We start from the raw sequence: 19,601 nt of genomic DNA, 5'->3' as shown, positions 1-19,601 counted from the left end.
AGAGAGAGAATGTGTGTGTGTGAGAGAGAATGTGTGTGTGAGAGAGAGAATGTGTGTGTGAGAGAGAGAATGTGTGTGTGAGAGAGAATGTGTGTGTGAGAGAGAATGTGTGTGTGAGAGAGAGAATGTGTGTGAGAGAGAGAATGTGTGTGTGTGAGAGAATGTGTGTGTGAGAGAGAGAATGTGTGTGAGAGAGAGAATGTGTGTGTGTGAGAGAATGCGTGTGTGAGAGAGAATGCGTGTGTGAGAGAGAATGTGTGTGTGTGAGAGAGAATGCGTTTTTCAGAGAGAATGCGTGTGCGAGAGAGAGAATGCGTGTGTGAGAGAGAGAATGTGTGTGTGAGAGAGAGAATGCGTGTGTGGGAGAGAGAGAATGTGTGTGTGAGAGAGAATGTGTGTGTGAGAGAGAGAATGCGTGTGTCAGAGTGAATGTGTGTGTGCAAGAGAGAGAATGCGTGTGTGAGAGAGAGAATGTGTGTGTGAGTGAGAGAATGCATGTGTGTGAGAGAGAGAATGTGTGTGTGAGAGAGAATGCGTGTGTCAGAGAGAATGCGTGTGTCAGAGAGAGAATGTGTGTGTGTGAGAGAATATGTGTGTGAGAGAGAGAATGTGCGTGAGAGAGAGAGAATGTGTGTGTGAGAGAGAGAATGCGTGTGTCAGAGAGAATGCGTGTGTGCAAGAGAGAGAATGTGTGTGAGAGAGAATGTGTGTGTGAGAGAGAATGTGTGTCAGAGAGAGAGAGAATGTGTGTGAGAGAGAGAATGCGTGTGTGCAAGAGAGAGAGAATGCGTGTTAGAGAGAGAGAGAGAGAATGTGTGTGTGAGAGAGAGAGAGAATGCGTGTGTGAGAGAGAATGCGTGTGTGAGAAAGAATGCGTGTGAGAGAGAGAGAATGCGTGTGAGAGAGAGAGAGAGAATGCGTGTGAGAGAGAGAGAGTGAATGTGTGTGTGAGAGAGAATGCGTGTTCAGAGAGAATGCGTGTGTCAGAGAGAGAATGTGTGTGTGAGAGAGAATATATGTGTGAGAGAGAGAATGTGTGTGTGAGAGAGAGAATGTGTGTGTGAGAGAGAATGTGTGTGTGAGAGAGAGAATGTGTGTGTGAGAGAGAGAATGTGTGTGTGAGAGAGAATGTGTGTGTGAGAGAGTGAATGTGTGTGAGAGAGAGAATGTGTGTGTGAGAGAATGCGTGTGTGAGAGAGAATGCGTGTGTGAGAGAGAATGTGTGTGTGAGAGAGAGAATGCGTGTTTCTGAGAGAATGCGTGTGTGAGAGAGAGAATGCGTGTGTGTGAGAGAGAATGTGTGTATGAGAGAGAGAATGCGTGTGTGTGAGAGAGAGAATGTGTGTGTGAGAGAGAATGTGTGTGTGAGAGAGAGAATGCATGTGTCAGAGTGAATGTGTGTGTGCAAGAGAGAGAATGCGTGTGTGAGAGAGAGAATGTGTGTGTGAGTGAGAGAATGCGTGTGTGAGAGAGAGAGAATGTGTGTGTGAGAGAGAATGCGTGTGTCAGAGAGAATGCGTGTGTCAGAGAGAGAATGTGTGTGTGAGAGAGAATATGTGTGTGAGAGAGAGAATGTGTGTGAGAGAGAGAGAATGTGTGTGTGAGAGAGAGAATGCGTGTGTCAGAGAGAATGCGTGTGTGCAAGAGAGAGAATGTGTGTGAGAGAGAGAATGTGTGTGTGAGAGAGAATGTGTGTCAGAGAGAGAGAATGTGTGTGAGAGAGAGAATGCGTGTGTGCAAGAGAGAGAATGTGTGTGAGAGAGAGAATGTGTGTGTGAGAGAGAATGTGTGTGTGAGAGAGAATGCGTGTGAGAGAGAGAGAATGCATGTGAGAGAGAGAGAGAGAATGCGTGTGAGAGAGAGAGAGAGTGTGTGTGTGAGAGAGAATGCGCGTGTGAGAGAGAGAATGTGTGTGTGTGAGAGGGAGAATGTGTGTGTGAGAGAGAATGTGTGTGTGAGAGAGAATGCGTGTGAGAGAGAGAATGTATGTGTGAGAGAATGTGTGTGTGAGAGAGAGAATGTGTGTGTGAGAGAGAGAATGTGTGTGTGAGAGAGAATGTGTGTGTGAGAGAGAGAATGTGTGTGAGAGAGAGAATGTGTGTGTGAGAGAGAGAATGTGTGTTTGAGAGAGAGAATGTGTGTGTGAGAGAGAATGTGTGTGTGAGAGAGAGAATGTGTGTGAGAGAGAGAATGTGTGTGTGAGAGAGAATGTATGTGTGAGAGAATGCGTGTGTGAGAGAGAATGCGTGTGTGAGAGAGAATGTGTGTGTGAGAGAGAATGCGTGTGTCAGAGATAATGCGTGAGTGAGAGAGAGAATGCGTGTGTGAGAGTGAGAATGTGTGTGTCAGAGAGAGAATGCGTGTGTGTGAGAGAGAGAATGTGTGTGTGAGAGAGAATGTGTGTGTGAGAGAGAGAATGCGTGTGTCAGAGAGAATGCGTGTGTGTGAGAGAGAATGTGTGTGTGAGAGAGAGAATGTGTGTGTGAGTGAGAGAATGCGTGTGTGTGAGAGAGAGAATGTGTGTGTGAGAGAGAATGCGTGTGTCAGAGAGAATGCGTGTGTCAGAGAGAGAATGTGTGTGTGAGAGAGAATATGTGTGTGAGAGAGAGAATGTGTGTGTGAGAGAGAGAATGTGTGTGTGAGAGAGAGAATGCGTGTGTCAGAGAGAATGCGTGTGTGCAAGAGAGAGAATGCGTGTGTGAGAGAGAATGTTTGTCAGAGAGAGAATGTGTGTGTGAGAGAGAGAGAATGTGTGCGAGAGAGAGAATGTGTGCGAGAGAATGTGTGTGTGAGAGAGAGAATGTGTGCGAGAGAGAGAAAGTGTGTGTGTGAGAGAGAGAGAATGTGTGCGAGAGAGAGAATGTGTGTGTGAGAGAGAGAATGTGTGTGAGAGAGAGAATGTGTGTGTGAGAGAGAGAGAATGTGTGTGTGAGAGAGAATGTGTGCGAGAGAGAGAATGTGTGTGTGAGAGAGAGAATGTATGCGAGAGAGAGAATGTGTGTGTGAGAGAGAATGTGTGTGTGAGAGAGAGAATGTGTGCGAGAGAGACAATGTGTGCGAGAGAGAGAATGTGCGTGTGAGAGAGAGAATGTGTGTGTGTGAGAGAGAATGTGTGTGTGAGAGAGAGAATGTGTGTGCGAGAGAGAGAATGTGTGTGTGAGAGAGAGAATGTGTGTGTGTGAGAGAGAATGTGTGTGTGAGAGAGAGAATGTGTGTGTGAGAGAGAATGTGTGTGTGAGAGAGAGAATGCGTGTGTCAGAGAGAATGTGTGTGTGAGAGAGAGAATGCGTGTGTCAGAGTGAATGTGTGTGTGCAAGAGAGAGAATGCGTGTGTGAGAGAGAGAATGTGTGTGTGAGTGAGAGAATGCGTGTGTGAGAGAGAGAGAATGTGCGTGTGAGAGAGAATGCGTGTGTCAGAGAGAATGCGTGTGTGAGAGAGAGAATGTGTGTGTGAGAGAGAGAATGCGTGTGTGTGAGAGAGAGAATGTGTGTGTGAGAGAGAATGTGTGTGTGAGAGAGAGAATGCGTGTGTCAGAGTGAATGTGTGTGTGCAAGATAGAGAATGCGTGTGTGAGAGAGAGAATGTGTGTGTGAGTGAGAGAATGCGTGTGTGTGAGAGAGAGAATGTGTGTGTGAGAGAGAAAGCGTGTGTCAGAGAGAATGCGTGTGTCAGAGAGAGAATGTGTGTGTGTGAGAGAATATGTGTGTGAGAGAGAGAATGTGCGTGAGAGAGAGAGAATGTGTGTGTGAGAGAGAGAATGCGTGTGTCAGAGAGAATGCGTGTGTGCAAGAGAGAGAATGTGTGTGAGAGAGAATGTGTGTGTGAGAGAGAATGTGTGTCAGAGAGAGAGAGAATGTGTGTGAGAGAGTGAATGCGTGTGTGCAAGAGAGAGAGAATGCGTGTTAGAGAGAGAGAGAGAGAATGTGTGTGTGAGAGAGAGAGAGAATGCGTGTGTGAGAGAGAATGCGTGTGTGAGAAAGAATGCGTGTGAGAGAGAGAGAATGCGTGTGAGAGAGAGAGAGAGAATGCGTGTGAGAGAGAGAGAGTGAATGTGTGTGTGAGAGAGAATGCGTGTTCAGAGAGAATGCGTGTGTCAGAGAGAGAATGTGTGTGCGAGAGAGAATATGTGTGTGAGAGAGAGAATGTGTGTGTGAGAGAGAGAATGTGTGTGTGAGAGAGAATGTGTGTGTGAGAGAGAGAATGTGTGTGTGAGAGAGAGAATGTGTGTGTGAGAGAGAATGTGTGTGTGAGAGAGTGAAAGTGTGTGAGAGAGAGAATGTGTGTGTGAGAGAATGCGTGTGTGAGAGAGAATGCGTGTGTGAGAGAGAATGTGTGTGTGAGAGAGAGAATGCGTGTTTCTGAGAGAATGCGTGTGTGAGAGAGAGAATGCGTGTGTGTGAGAGAGAATGTGTGTGTGAGAGAGAGAATGCGTGTGTGTGAGAGAGAGAATGTGTGTGTGAGAGAGAATGTGTGTGTGAGAGACAGAATGCGTGTGTCAGAGTGAATGTGTGTGTGCAAGAGAGAGAATGCGTGTGTGTGAGAGAGAGAATGTGTGTGTGAGAGAGAGAATGTGTGTGTGAGTGAGAGAATGCGTGTGTGAGAGAGAGAGAATGTGTGTGTGAGAGAGAATGCGTGTGTCAGAGAGAATGCGTGTGTCAGAGAGAGAATGTGTGTGTGAGAGAGAATATGTGTGTGAGAGAGAGAATGTGTGTGAGAGAGAGAGAATGTGTGTGTGAGAGAGAGAATGCGTGTGTCAGAGAGAATGCGTGTGTGCAAGAGAGAGAATGTGTGTGAGAGAGAGAATGTGTGTGTGAGAGAGAATGTGTGTCAGAGAGAGAGAATGTGTGTGAGAGAGAGAATGCGTGTGTGCAAGAGAGAGAATGTGTGTGAGAGAGAGAATGTGTGTGTGAGAGAGAATGTGTGTGTGAGAGAGAATGCGTGTGAGAGAGAGAGAATGCATGTGAGAGAGAGAGAGAATGCGTGTGAGAGAGAGAGAGAGAGTGTGTGTGTGAGAGAGAATGCGCGTGTGAGAGAGAGAATGTGTGTGTGTGAGAGAGAGAATGTGTGTGTGAGAGAGAATGTGTGTGTGAGAGAGAACGCGTGTGAGAGAGAGAGAGAATGTGTGTGAGAGAGAGAATGTGTGTGTGAGAGAATGAATGTGTGTGTGCAAGAGAGAGAGAATGCGTGTGTGAGAGAGAGAGAATGCGCGAGAGAGAGAATGCGTGTGTGTGAGAGAGAGAATGTGTGTGTGAGAGAGAGAGAATGTTTGTGAGAGAGAGAATGTTTGTGAGAGAGAATGCGTGTGCGTGTGAGAGAGAGAATGTGTGTGTGAGAGAGAATGTGTGTGTGAGAGAGAGAGAATGTGTGTGTGAGAGAGAATGTGTTTGTGAGAGAGAATGCGTGTGAGAGAGAGAGAGAATGTGTGTGAGAGAGAGAATGTGTGTGTGAGAGAGAATGCGCGTGTGAGAGAGAGAATGTTTGTGAGAGAGAGAGAATGTGTGTGTGTGTGAGAGAGAATGCATGTGTGTGTGAGAGAGAGAGAATGCGTGTGTGACAGAGAATGCGCGTGTGAGAGAGAGAATGTGTGTGAGAGAGAGAGATAATGCGTGTGTGAGAGAGAGAATGCATGTGTGTGTGAGAGAGAGAGAATGCGTGTGTGACAGAGCATGCGTGTGCGTGTGAGAGAGAGAGAATGCATGTGTGAGAGAGAGAGAATGCGTGTGCGAGAGAGAGAATGCGTGTGTGAGAGAGAGAGAATGCGCGTCTGAGAGAGAGAATGTGTGTGTGTGAGAGAGAGAGAATGCGTGTGTGTGAGAGAGATTGCGTGTGAGAGAGAGCGAGAATGTGTGTGTGCGAGAAAGAGAATGTGTGTGTGCGAGAGAGAGAGAATGTGTGTTAGAGAGAATGCGTCTGTGAGAGAGAGAGAATGTGTACGTGAGAGAGAGAATGAGTGCACAAGAGAGAGAATGCGTGCGTGAGAGAGAGTGAGTGTGGGAGAGAGAGAGAGAATGCGTGCGTGTGAGAGAGAGAGAATGCGTGTGTGAGAGAGAGATAATGCGTGTGTGAGAGAGAGAATGTGTGTGAGAGAGAGAATGCGTGTGCGTGTGAGAGAGAGAGAATGCGTAAGTGACAGAGAATGCGTGTGCGTGTGAGAGAGAGAGAATGCATGTGTAAGAGAGAGAATGCGTGTGTGAGAGAGAGAGAATGCGTGTGAGAGAGAGAATGCGTGTGTGTATGAGAGAATGTGTGTGTGAGAGAGAGAATGCGTGTGTGTGAGAGAGAGAATGTGTGTGAGAGAGAGAATGCGTGTGTCAGAGAGAATGCGTGTGTCAGAGAGAGAATATGTGTGAGAGAGAATATGTGTGAGAGAGAGAGAATGTGTGTGAGGGAGAGAGAATGTGTGTGTGAGAGAGAGAATGCGTGTGTCAGAGAGAATGCGTGTGTCCGAGAGAGAATGTGTGTGAGAGAGAGAATGTGTGTCAGAGAGAGAGAGAATGTGTGTGTGTGAGAGAATGTGTGTCAGAGAGAGAGAGAATGCGTGTGAGAGAGAGAATGCGTGTGTGCAAGAGAGAGAGAATGCGTGTTAGAGAGAGAGAGAGAATGTGTGTGTGTGAGAGAGAGAATGCGTGTGTGAGAGAGAATGCGTGTGTGAGAGAGAATGCGTGTGTGAGAGAGAATGCGTGTGAGAGAGAGAGAGAATGTGTGTGAGAGAGAGAATGCGCGTGTGAGAGAGAGAATGTGTGTGTGTGTGAGAGAGAATGTGTGTGTGAGAGAGAGAATGTGTGTGTGTGAGAGAATGTGTGTGTGAGAGAGAATGCGCGTGTGAGAGAGAGAATGTGTGTGAGAGAGAGAATGTGCGTGTGAGAGAGAGAGAATGTGTGTGTGTGAGAGAGAGAGAGACTGCGTGTGTGACAGAGATTGCGTGTGCGTGTGAGAGAGAGAGAATGCATGTGTGAGAGAGAGAATGCGTGTGCGAGAGAGAGAATGCGTGTGTGAGAGAGAGAGAGAATGCGTGTGTGCGAGAGAGATTGCGTGTGAGAGAGAGAGAGAGAATGCGTGTGTGCGAGAGAGAGAATGTGTGTGTGCGAGAGAGAGAATGTGTGTTAGAGAGAATGCATCTTTGAGAGAGAGAGAATGTGTACGTGAGAGAGAGAATGAGTGCACGAGAGAGAGAATGCGTGCATGAGAGAGAGAATGAGTGTGGGAGAGAGAGAGAGAATACGTGCAAGAGAGAGAAAATGAGTGTGCAAGAGAGAATGCGTGCGTGAGAGAGAGAATGTGTGCATGAGAGAGAGAATGAGTATGCGAGAGAGAGAATGCGTGTGAGAGAGAGAATGCGTGCGAGAGAGAGAATGCATGCGAGAGAGAGAGAATTAGTGTGCAAGAGAGAGAATGCGTGCGTGAGAGAGAGAATGAGTGTGCGAGAGAGAGAATGCGTGCATGAGAGAGAGAATGAGTGTGTGAGAGAGAGGATTCGTGTGTGTGAGAGAGAATGCGTGTGTGCGTGAGAGAGAATGCGTGTGTGCGAGAGAGAGAGAATGCGCGCGTGTGTGAGAGAGAATGCGTGAGAGAGAGAATGCGTGTGTGTGAGAGAGAGAATGCATGTGTGCGAGAGAGAGAGAAAGCGCAGGTGTGAGAGAGAGAGAATGCGTGAGAGAGAGAGAATGCGTGTGTGTGAGAGAGAGAATGAGTGTGAGAGAGAATGCATGTGTGTGAGAGAGAGAATGAATATGAGAGAGAATGTGTGTGTACAAGAGAGAATGCATGTGTGAGAGAGAGAATGCATGTGTGAGAGAGAGAATGCGTGTGGGAGAGAGAGAGCGAATGCGTGTGTGAGAGAGAGAATGCGTGTGTGCGAGAGAGAATGCATGTGTGTGAGAGAGAGAATGAATGTGAGAGAGAATGCGTGTGTGCGAAGAGAGAGAATGCATGTGTGCGAGAGAGAGAGAAAGCGCGCGTGTGAGAGAGAGAGAATGCGTGAGAGAGAGAGAATGCGTGTGTGTGAGAGAGAGAATGAGTGTGAGAGAGAATGCATGTGTGTGAGAGAGAGAATGAATATGAGAGAGAATGTGTGTGTGCAAGAGAGAATGCATGTGTGAGAGAGAGAATGCATGTGTGAGAGAGAGAATGCGTGTGGGAGAGAGAGAGCGAATGCGTGTGTGAGAGAGAGAATGCGTGTGTGCGAGAGAGAATGCACGTGTGAGAGAGAGAAAATGTGTGTGGGAGAGAGAGAGCGAATGCGTGCGTGAGAGAGAGAATGAGTGTGCAAGAGAGAATGCGTGTGTGCGAGAGAGAGAATGCGTGTGTGAGAGAGAGAATGAGTGTGTGAGAGAGAATTAGTGTGCAAGAGAGCGAATGCGTGCGTGAGAGAGAGAGAATGAGTGTGTGAGAGAGAGGATTCGTGTGTGCGAGAGAGAATTCATGTGTGAGAGAGAGAATGAGTGTGGGAGAGAGTGAGCGAATGCGTGCGTGCGAGAGAGAGAATGCGTGCGTGAGAGAGAGAATGAGTGTGAGAGAGAGAATTAGTGTGCAAGAGAACGAATGCGTGCGTGAGAGAGAGAGAGAATGAGTGTGTGAGAGAGAGATAATTCGTGTGTGCGAGAGAGAATGCATGTGTGAGAGAGAGAATGAGTGAGGGAGAGAGAGCGAATGCGTGCGTGAGAGAGAGAATGAGTGTGCAAGAGAGAATGCGTGCGTGAGAGAGAGAAAGCGTGCGTGAGAGAGAGAATGAGTGTGTGAGAGAGAATGCATGCGTGAGAGAGAAATTTAGTGTGCAAGAGAGCGAATGCGTGCGTGAGAGAGAGAGAATGAGTGTGTGAGAGAGAGAGAATTAGTGTGTGAGAGAGAGAGAATGCGTGTGTGCCAGAGAGAGAGAATGCGTGTGTGTGAGAGAGAGAGAATGAGTGAGAGAGAGAATGCGTGTGTGTGCGAGAATGCGTGAGAGAGAGAATGTGTGCGTGTGAGAGAGAGAATGCGTGCGAGAGAGAATGTGTGTGTGAGAGAGAGAATGCGTGTGTGTGAGAGAGAATGCGTGTGTGTGAGAGAGAATGAGTGTGTGAGAGAGAGAGAATGTGTGTGTGAGAGAGAATGCGTGTGTGTGAGAGAGAGAATGTGTGTGTGAGAGAGAGAATGCGTGAGAGAGAGAATGCATGTGTGTGAGAGAGAGAATGAGTGTGTGATAGAGAGAATGCGTGCGTGAGAGAGAGAATGTGTGTGTGAGAGAGAGAATGAATGTGGGAGAGAGAGAGCAAATGTGTGCGAGAGAGAGAGAATGAGTGTTCAAGAGAGAATGCGTGCGTGAGAGAGAGAATGAGGGTGCGAGAGAGAGAATGCGTGCGAGAGAGAGAATGCGTGCGAGAGAGAAATTGTGTGCGTGAGAGAGTGAATTAATGTGCAAGAGAGCGAATGCGTGCTTGAGAGAGAGAGAATGAGTGTGCGAGAGAGAGAATGCGTGCATGAGAGAGAGAATGAGTGTGTGAGAGAGAGAATGTATGCGTGAGAGAGAGGATCCGTCTGTGAGAGAGAGAGGATTCGTGTGTGAGAGAGAAAGAATGCGTGTGTGAGAGAGAAAGAATGCGTGTGTGCGAGAGGGCGTGCATGAGATAGTGTGTGCGCAAGAGAGAGAAAATGTGCGAATGTGAGTGAGAAAGAGAATGAGCGTGTGTGAGATATGATGTGCTCATGCATGAGAGTGTGTGTGAGTGCTAGAAAGAAAGTGTGAAAGTGAGAGAGGAAGTGTGTGTGTATGTGAAAGAGTGAGTGCATGCGAGTGTGTGTGTGCGCATGTGAGAGAGAGTGTGTGTACAAGTGAACGAGAGTGAGTGCGCACGTGAGAGAGAGGGCCTGTGTGAGAGACTTTGCAAGTGTGTGTGAGAGACAGTTTTGGAGAGAGAGAGAGAGTGAGTGTGTGAAAGTGAGCATATATGAGATGGTGAATGTGAGTGTGTGGGGGTGCGTGTGTCAGAAAGTGTGTATGAGAGTGTGTGTGTAAGGGTGTGTATAACTGAGAGAGTATGTGGAAGCGAGTGTGAGAGAGAGTGGAGAGAGAGAGAATGAATGAGTGAAAGTGTGTGTATGTCAGAGAGACAGAGAGAGTGTGCGCGTGTGCATGTTTGTGTGTGAGTGTGAGAGAGAGATTGTGATAGTGCGTTTGAAAATGTTTGCAGTGTGTGAAAGGGCATGTGTGTGAGGGACTGAATGTGGTGTGTGAGGGTGTGTGTGCACACGTGTGAGAGTGTGAGGAAATGAGAGTGAGGGACAGTGTATGGTTTGTGGATCATTATTGGGACAGGGACATAAACACATGGTTTATACACAGTTACATTATGGAGGGACAGCACTGACACGGAAACTGGGCACGCCGATGGAAACACACACACCCACCCACCCACCACCCACCCACACAGAGGCTTGGTCTCACTCTCTCTCACACACACACAGAGGCTTGGTCTCACTCTCTCTCACACACACAGAGGCATGGTCTCACTCTCTCTCACACACACACAGAGGCATGGTCTCACTCTCTCTCACACACACACAGAGGTATGGTCTCACTCTCTCTCACACACACAGAGGCATGGTCTCACTCTCTGTCACACACACAGAGGTATGGTCTATCTCTCTCTCTCACACACACACACACACACACACACACACAAGGCATGGTCTCACTATCTTTCTCACACAGAGACATTTCTGTGACGATACTTGAGCTCAGACCCTCACTGACTCTCCCCCCCCAGACTAAATCTGTGCACAGTGCCCATGTCCTGTGTTGGGGTGTGTCTGTGTGTCGGTGCCTGTATGCATGTGTGTATGTCGGTCTGTCTCTGTATGTGTTAGTGTATGTCTGTCTGTGTGTGTGTGTCAGTGTCTGTGTGTGTGTCTCTGTGTGTATGGGGGGTGGTGAAGGCAGGGGAGCTGTGAGGGTGAAATGTGGGTGTTGAGGGGCAGGCAAATGATCTATGATTTAAATTCACAAACTCTGCCAATATTTTTGAGAAAGGGAAAGGAAATAAAAGACTCAAAATCAAGTTAGAAATGGCTGGATGTAGAGCAGGGCAGGGAGAGACAGACAGAGAGAGAGAGAGAGACACATACAGGGACAGAAAGAGAGAGACAGAGACACAGAGAAGAGAGAGACACAGGGACAGAGAGAGAAGACAGAGAGAGGTAGAGAGAGAGAGAGACAGAGAGTGGGACACACAGGGACAGAGAGAAAGAGAGAGACACACACACAGGAACAGAGAGAGAGGGACAGAGACAGAGAGAGACACACACAGAGGCAGACAGACAGGGACAGAGACAGAGATTAATTCTAGGAATCACACATACAGCAGGAAAATCCCAAGAAAACCTCAGCAAATATCCCCCTCTCCATTCCCAGCCCTGTGTGTGTGTGTGTCTCAGGAAGCCTACCTACAGTCAGGCTCTGAGACGCTAGTGTGGGAGTAATCTTTAATATTTTCAAACTGCACTGACACAGCTTCAATAAAAAGGGAGTTGTAGCAACTGGGAAAGATGACACTTTGTTGCCCCCGAATTAACATCTCCGTGGGCAGCCAGATCCCACCAGGCTCCTGTCCTGGGAATTAACATCTCAATCAGACAGAGCCCTCCCCAGGGAGCAGACTGACAGACGATGGGACGTGTCAGAGAGGGCAGGGGTGGGCTTCACTAACCCCTCACCCAGAATAAATGCGTGCAAGGAATTGGTCAGATTCATTCTCCAACCCTGTTCTCTCTCTGTGTGGGGAGTGAGCAGCTCTCCCTGTCTGCCTGTGACTGTGTGACAGTGTGTGTGTGTGTGTGTGTGTTTAATAATGTTTCCAGCCTCTGGTTAATTGCTTTCTTATGATTTGTTTGTATTTTGATGTTGCTGTGAGGTTATGAAATGCATTGGGGATGGGAGAAGGGAGTTGGTGGGATTGTGTTTAACCTGGAATCTTGCTGTGTAATTTTGCATCACACTGCTCTCGCTCCCCCCCCCCCCCACCCCCACAACCAACTCATCTCTTCTTTCTTTTATCCCGAGGAACTTTTGTTGGGAAAGCAGGAAAGTGAAGATCCAAAATGCCTGGGGGGGCAGGAAAGCCTTGGACAAGAACAACCTCCAGAGGGCAGGGAGCACAGGCCTGAGGCCTGTTGGCCAGGCTGCAGCCCGTGGGGCCCAGGTGAGTGGGGGGTCTGTTTCTTCCCCCCCGAGGTTTCATCTCCTCTGGGGGTGGGGGGGTGGGAGCCTGGTTTGTCGGGGCCTCTGGTTAACTGGGGCCTGTCAGATCACGGGTTCGAAGCCTGGGGTTAAAGTTACCGGGGCATCGGTGACACAAACAGGTGAGACCCCCAGGATCTGGGAGAGGGGACTCCCTCGGGAGGGAACTCTAACCCAAAACATCTGACCCTCTGGAAAGAATTGTCACCCTCTCAGAGGAAAGTGGGTCATAGAGAGGGCAGGATGACCGAATTGGACACGGAGAGAAAGAGAGTGAGAGAAAGAAATGGAGAATGGTGAGAGCAAGAGAGGGGGGGGGGGGGCAGTGTGAGATTGGGGAATAGCTGCAATATCTGATTCTGGGGTGACAGGAAATAATTAAACTGGAAATAAAAACCATCAGATTATCGAGCTTCTGCGGCACTGTCACTTGTGGGATCTTGCTGTGCGTCAATTGCCCTAATGCCACCGTTGCAAGCAAGTGAGTGGTTTTAATCAGCTAACCCGTCATTTCAAAAACTTTTCAACATGAAAACTCAACTCATCACCCGACGTGTTTGTGTTTGGATGTTGCTGAGAAATGGTCTGTCTCACTGAGAGGGGAAAAGCTGGGATCTTGCTGTGCTATCTCCCTGTGAAAGATTTTCCTGCTCTGCCTCTTTCCTCCCAAAGGGATCTTCCTGGCCAGCTGAGGATTTGAACAGTGTATCTTTGGGAGCAGGAAACCTTCAGACAAGAGCTTCCTCCAGAGTGGGGAACGCAGTCCTGAGTCCTGTATGACAGGCTGCAGCCTGTGGGGCCCAGGTGAGTTTTGTCTGTGTATGACCCCGAGGTTTAATCTCCTCTCTCTGGGGAGGGGGGGCTGGCTTTTACCGTGACCTCTGGTTAACCGGGTCCTGTCGGATTGGGGCCTTGTCGTTTTTGAACAGGTTTGAAGCCTGGGGCTAAGGTAACTGGGGCCTTGGGATTTGACACAAATAAGTCTAACCTTGACCAGCATCACCCACGATGTGTGCGGGGTGAGTTTGCTGCTTGTGGGATCTCGCTGTGCGTACGTGTTTATTAATGTTTCAAGCCTCTGGTCAACTGCTCTGCGGTGATGTCTGTATATTTCAATGTCACTGGGATGGTCAGCAATTCATTCATTCATTCTGCAATAATGACACTGACCCAGGGTCACGTGGGAGATTGGGGAAGGCAGAGAGAGCTGTGGGATCGTGCTGTGCTTTGGTGCAATTGTTGTATTTTATTTCAAATTGATTGGTTTTTATTTCTCAGTGTGTTTCCCCACACACCCTGTAAGGCAGGGGGGGTGGGCAAGGCGGGGGGGGGAGCAAGGCGGGGGGGGGGGGGAACAAGGCGAGAGAGAATGCATGCGTGAGAGAGAGAATTAGTGTGCAAGAGAGCGAATGCGTGCGTGAGAGAGAGAGAGAATGAGTGTGTGAGAGAGAGAGGATTCATGTGTGAGAGAGAGAGAATGCGTGTGTGCCAGAGAGAGAGAATGCGTGTGTGTCAGAGAGAGATAATGCGTGATAGAGAATGTGTGAGAGAGAGAGAATGCATGTGTGAGAGAGAGAATGCATGCGAGAGAGAATGCATGTGTGCGAGAGAGAGAATGCATGTGTGCGAGAGAGAGAATGCATGTGTGCGAGAGAGAGAATGCGTGTGTGCAAGAGAGAGAATGAGTGGGCGAGAGAGAGAATGAGTGGGCGAGAGAGAGAATGCGTGTGTGCAAGAGAGAGAATGAGTGGGCGAGAGAGAGAATGAGTGGGCGAGAGAGAGAATGCGTGTGTGAGAGAGAGAATGAATGTGGGAGAGAGAGCAAATGTGTGCGAGACAGAGAGAATGAGTGTTCAAGAGAGAATGCGTGCGTGAGAGAGAGAATGAGTGTGCGAGGGAGAGAATGCGTGCGAGAGAGAGAGAATGTGTGCGTGAAAGAGAGAGAATGCGTGCGTGAGAGAGAGAATGAGTGTGAGAGAGAGAATGCATCCGTGAGAGAGAGAATTGGTGTGCAAGAGAGCGAATGCGTGCGTGAGAGAGAGAGAATGAGTGTGTGAGAGAGAGAGGATTCATGTGTGAGAGAGAGAGAATGCGTGTGTGCCAGAGAGAGAGAATGCGTGTGTGTGTGAGAGAGAGAATGCGTGATAGAGAATGCGTGAGAGAGAGAGAGAATGCGTGTGTGTGTGAGAGAGAATGCGTCCCTCTCTCTCTGTCACCCTCTCTCTGTCCCCCCTCTCTCTGCCCTCCTCTCTCCATTCCCCATTCTCTGTCGCCCTCTCTCTCTCCCCTCTCTGTCACCATTTCTCTGTCCCCCTCTCTCTGTCCTTCTCCTCTCTGTCACCCCTCTCTCTGAACCCCCACAGTCTGGCCCACTCTCTGTCCCTCTCTATCTGTCCCCCTCTCTCTGACCCCCTCAATCTCCCCGACTCTCTGTCCCTTCTATCGCCCTCTATCTCCCCCACTCTCTGTCCCCCTCCCTCTCTGCCCCCCTCTCTCTCTGCCCCTCTCTCTGTCCCCCTCTCTCTCTGTCCCCTCTCTCTCTGTACCCCCTCACTGTTCCACTCTCTCTCTCTGCCACCCCTCTCTCTGTCGCCCTCTCTCTGTCCCCCTCTCTCTCTGTTCCCCTCTCTCTCTGTCCCCCTCTCTCTCTGCCCTCCTCTCTCTGTCTCACTCTCTCTGTCCCCCTCTCTCTCTGCCACCCTGCCCCCTCTCTCTGTCCCCCCTCTGTGTCCCGACTCTATCTGTCTGCCTCTCTCTCTGTTCCCCTCTCTCTGTCCCCCTCTATCTGTCACCCCCTCCCTCTGTCCCCCCTCTCTGTTCCCCCCTCTCTGTCCCCCTCTCTCTGTCCCCCTCTCTCTCTGCCCCCTCTCTGCCCTCTCTCTCTGCCCCCTCTCTCTCTCTCCCTCTCTCTGTCACCCTCTCTCTCTGCCCTCTCTCTCTGCCCCCTCTCTCTCTCTCCCTCTCTCTGTCACCCTCTCTCTCTGCCCTCTCTCTCTGTCCCCCCTCTCTGTCCCCCCGTCTCTGTCAACCTCACTCTGTGTCCTCTCTCTCTCCCACGCTCTCTGACCCCTCTCTGTCACCCTCTCTCTCTGTCCCCCCCTCTCTCTCTCTGTCCCGTACTCTTTCCGTCTCCCCACTCTATGTCCCCCTCTGTCCTCATCTCTCTCCCACCCGCCTCTCTCTATCCCTCCTCTTTGTCCCCCTCTCTCTCTGTCCCGCTCTCTCTGTTCCCCCATCTCTGTCCCCTCTCTCTCTCCCTCTCACTCTGACCCTTCTCTGTCTCCCCCTCTCTCTCTCTGTCCCCCACTCTCTACATCACCCCACTCTCTGTCCCCCTCTCTCTGACCCCCCTCTCCCCCACTCTGTAACCCTCTCTCTGTCCCCCACTCTCTGTTCCCCTCTCTCTGCCCCCCACTATATCCCCCTCGCTCTGTCCCCCTCTCTCTGACCCCCTCTCTCTGTCCCCCTCTCTGTCCCCTCTATCTCGCCCTCTCTCTCTGCCCCCCTCCCTGTCCCCCCCTCTCTCTCTGTCCCCCTCTCTCTCTGTCCCCCTCTCTCTGTCGCCCTCCTCTCTCTGCCCCATCTCTGTCACCGTCTCTCTATCCCCTCTCTCTCATTCCCCCCTATCTGTTCCCCCTCTCTCTGTCCCCTCTCTCTGTGCCCCCTCTCTGTCCCGCCCCTATCTGTCCCCCCTCTCTGTCATCCTCTCTCTCTGTCCCCCTCTCTCTGAACCCACTCTCTCTGCCCCTCTCTCTCTGTCCCCCTCTCTCTCTGTCCCTCTCTCGCTGTAACCCCTCACTGTTCCCCTCTCTCTCTGTCCCCTGTCTCTCTGCCCTCCTCTCTCCGTCCCACTCTCTCTGTCCCCCTCTCTCTCTGCCCCCCATCTCTCTCTGTCCCCCTCTCTCTGTCCCCTCTCTCTCTGCCCTCTCTCTGCCACCTCTCACTGCCCCCACTCTCTCTGTCCCCTCTCTCTGTCACCCACTCTCTGCCCCCTCTCTCTCTGCCCCCTCTCTCTGTCCCCCTCTCTCTGTCCCCCTCTCTCCGTATCCTCTCTCTCTCCCCGGTCTCTGACGCCACTCTGTCATCCGCTCTCTCTGTCCCCCTCTCTCTCTCTATCTGTCCACCACTCTCTCCATCTCCCCACTCTCTGTCCCCCTCTGTCCCCCTCTCTCTCCCACCCGCATCTCTCTATCCCTCCTCTTTGTCCCCCTCTCTCTCTGTCCCCCTCTCTCTCAGTCCCGCTCTCTCTGTTCCCCCATCTCTGTCCCCCTCTCTTTCCCACCCACCTCTCTCTCTGTCTCCCCCTCTCTCTGTCCCCCCTCTCTCTGTCCCCCCTCTCTCTGCCCCCCTCTCTCCCCCTCTCTCTCTGTCCCCCTCTCTCTCTGCCCCCTCTCTCTGACCCCTCTCTCTGTCCCTCTCTCTCTGTCCACTCTATCTCTCCCCCCTCTCTGTCCCCCTCTCTCTCTGTCCGCCACCCTCTCCATCACCCCACTCTCTGTCCCCCTCTCTCTCCCCGCTCTCTCTGTATCCTCTCTCGCTCCCCGCTCTCTGACCCCCTCTCTGTCGTCTGCTCTCTCTGTCCCCCTCTCTCTCTCTATCTGTCCACCACTCTCTCCATCTCCCCACTGTCTGTCCTCCTCTGTCCCCCTCTCTCACCCACCCGCATCTCTGTATCCCTCCTCTTTGTCCCCCTGTCTCTCTGTCCCCCTCTCTCTCAGTCCCGCTCTCTCTGTTCCCCCATCTCTGTCCCCCTCTCTCTCCCACCCACCTCTCTCTCTATCTCCCCCTCTCTCTGTCCCCCTCTCTCTGTCCCCTCTCGCTGTCACCCTCTCTCTCTGCCCTCTCTCTCTGACCCCCTCTATCTCCCCCACTCTCTGTCCCCCTCTCTCTCTGCCCCCCTCTCTCTCTGTCACCCTCTCTCTGTCACCATCTCTCTGTCCCCCACTCTCTCTGTCCCCTCTCTCTCTATCTCCCCCACTCTCTGTTCCCCCTCTCTCTCTGGCCCCCTCTCTCTGTCGCCCTCTCTCTGCCCCCTCTCTCCCTGTCCTCCTATCTGCACCCCTCTCTCTGTCGCTCTTTCTGCCCCCCTCTCTCTCTGTCCCCCTCTCCCTCTGACCCCCTCTCTCTCTCCCCCGCTCTCTGTCCCCCTCTCTCTGTCGCCCTCTCTCTGACCACCACTCTCTCACACCCGCCTCTCCCTGTACCACCTCACTGTCCCCCCTCTCTCTGTCGCCCCTCTCTCTGTCGCCATCTCTCTGTCCCCCTCTCTCTCTGCCCCCTCTCTCTCTCTGACCCCTCTCTTTTTTCCCCCCGGTCTCTCTGCCCCCTCTCTCTCTGCCCCCTCTCTCTCTGTCCCCCTCTCTCTGTCCCCTCCCTCTCCCCCGCTCTCTGACCCCTTCTCTGTCGCCCTCTCTCTGCCCCCTCTCTCTCTGCCCCCCTCTCTGTCCTCCTCTCTCTCTCTATCCCCCACTCTCTCCATCCCCCCACTCTCTGCCCCCTCTCTCTGACCCCCTCTCTCCCTCACACTGTACCCCTCTCTCTGTCTCTCTCTGCCCCCTCTCTCTGTTCCCCCTCTCTTTGTCCCCCCTCTCTCTGTCCCCACCCTCTCTGTCGCCCCCTCTCTCTGACCCCTTCTCTCTCTGTCCTCCTCTGTCTCTGTTCCCCTCTCTCTGTCTCCTCTTTCTGCCCCCTTCTCTCTCTGTCCCCCGCTCTCTCTCTGACCCCCTCTCCCTCTGACCCTCTCTATCTCCCCCACTCTCTGTCCCCCCCTCTCTCTGTCGCCCTCTCTCTGTCGCCGTCTCTCTGTCCCCCTCGCTCTCTGACCCCCTCTCTGTTGCCCTCTCTCTGTCCCCGCTCTCTCTGCTCCCCCGACCTCTCTCTCTGTCCCCTTCTCTCTGTTCCCCTCTCTCTGTTCCCCTCTCTCTGCCCCCCTCTCTCTGTCCCCCTCATTCCTGTCCCCCTCACTCTGTCCCCTCTCTCTCTCTCTCCTCCGCTCTTTGACCCCCTCTCTGTCGCCCTCTCTCTCTGCCCCCTCTCTCTCTGCCCCCCCTCTCTGTCCCCCTCTCTCTGTCCCCCTCTCTCTATCCCCTCTCACTGCCCCCTCTCTCTCTCTCTCGCTATCTCTGCCCCCCTCTGTCCCCCCAATCTCTGTCCCCCTCTCTCTGACCCCCTCTCTCTCCCCCACTCTGTACCCCTCTCTCTGTCTCCCTCTCTCTGCCATCTCTCTGTCACCGTCTCTCTATTCCCCCTCTCTCTGTCCCCCCTTCTCTGTCCCCCCCTCTCTCTGACCCCTTCTCTCTCTGTCCTCCTCTCTCTGTCCCTCCTCTCTCTGTCCCTCCTCTCTCTTTCACCCCCCTCTCTCTCTGGCCCCACTCTCTCTGACCCCCTCTCTCTCTGACCCCCTCTCTCTCTGACCCCTTCTCTGTCCCCCTCTCTCTGTCGCCTGCTCTCAGTCGCCCTCTCTCTGACCCCCACTCTCTCACACCCGCCTCTCCCTGTACCACCTCACTGTCCCCCTCTCTCGCTGTCGTCCCTCTCTCTGTCGCCGTCTCTCTGTCCCCCCCTCTCTCTGTCCCCCTCTCTCTCTGTCCCCCTCTCTCTGTCCCCTCTCTCTCTCGCCCGCTCTCTGACCCCCTCTCTGTTGCCCTGTCTCTGCCCCCACTCTCTCTGCGCCCCTGACCCCTCTCTCTGTCCTTTCTCTCTCTCTCTCCCCCTCTCTCTCTGTCTCCCTCTCTCTGCCCCCCTCTCTCTGTCACCGTCTCTCTATCCCCCCTCTCTGTGTTCCCCCTTTCTCTGTCACCCCTCTCTCTGTCCCCCCCCCCCCACTGCCCCCTCTCTCTCTGCCCCTCTCTCTCTCTGTCCCTTCTCTCTCTGTCCCCCTCTCTCTCTGCCCCTCTCACTCTGATCCCCCTCTCTCTCTGCCCCTCTCTCTCTCGGTACCCTCTCTTTCTGTCCCCTCGCTCTCTGTACCGTCTCTATCTCTGTCCCCCTCTCTCTCTGTACCCTCTCTCTCTGTCTCCCTCTCTCTCTGCCCCCCTCTCTCTGTTCCACCCCTCTCTGTTGTCCTCTCTCTGACCCCCCTCTCTCTGTCCCTCTCTCTCTGTCTCCCTCTCTCTCTGTCTGTCTCCCTCTCTCTCTGTCTCCCTCTCTCTCTGTCTCCCCCACTCTGTCCCCTCTCCCTCTCGCCCTCTTTCTGCCCCCTCTCTGTCCCCCTCACTCTCTGTCCCCCTCTCTCTGCCCCCCTCTATCTACCGCACTCTCTGTCCTCCACTCTCTGTCCCCCTCTGTCTGTCGCCCTCTCTCTGACCCACTCTCTCTCTCCCAACCGCCTCTCCCTCTGCCCCGCTCTCTGCCCCCTCTCTCTGTCCTCCACTCTCTGTCCCCCCTCTC

The sequence above is a fragment of the Chiloscyllium plagiosum genome, unplaced genomic scaffold (assembly GCF_037043375.1).
Source record: "Chiloscyllium plagiosum isolate Xiang-an unplaced genomic scaffold, Cpla_swu_hap1 HiC_scaffold_14, whole genome shotgun sequence".
NCBI classification, from domain to species: domain Eukaryota; kingdom Metazoa; phylum Chordata; class Chondrichthyes; order Orectolobiformes; family Hemiscylliidae; genus Chiloscyllium; species Chiloscyllium plagiosum.
Note: the sequence above shows the minus strand (reverse complement) of the source record.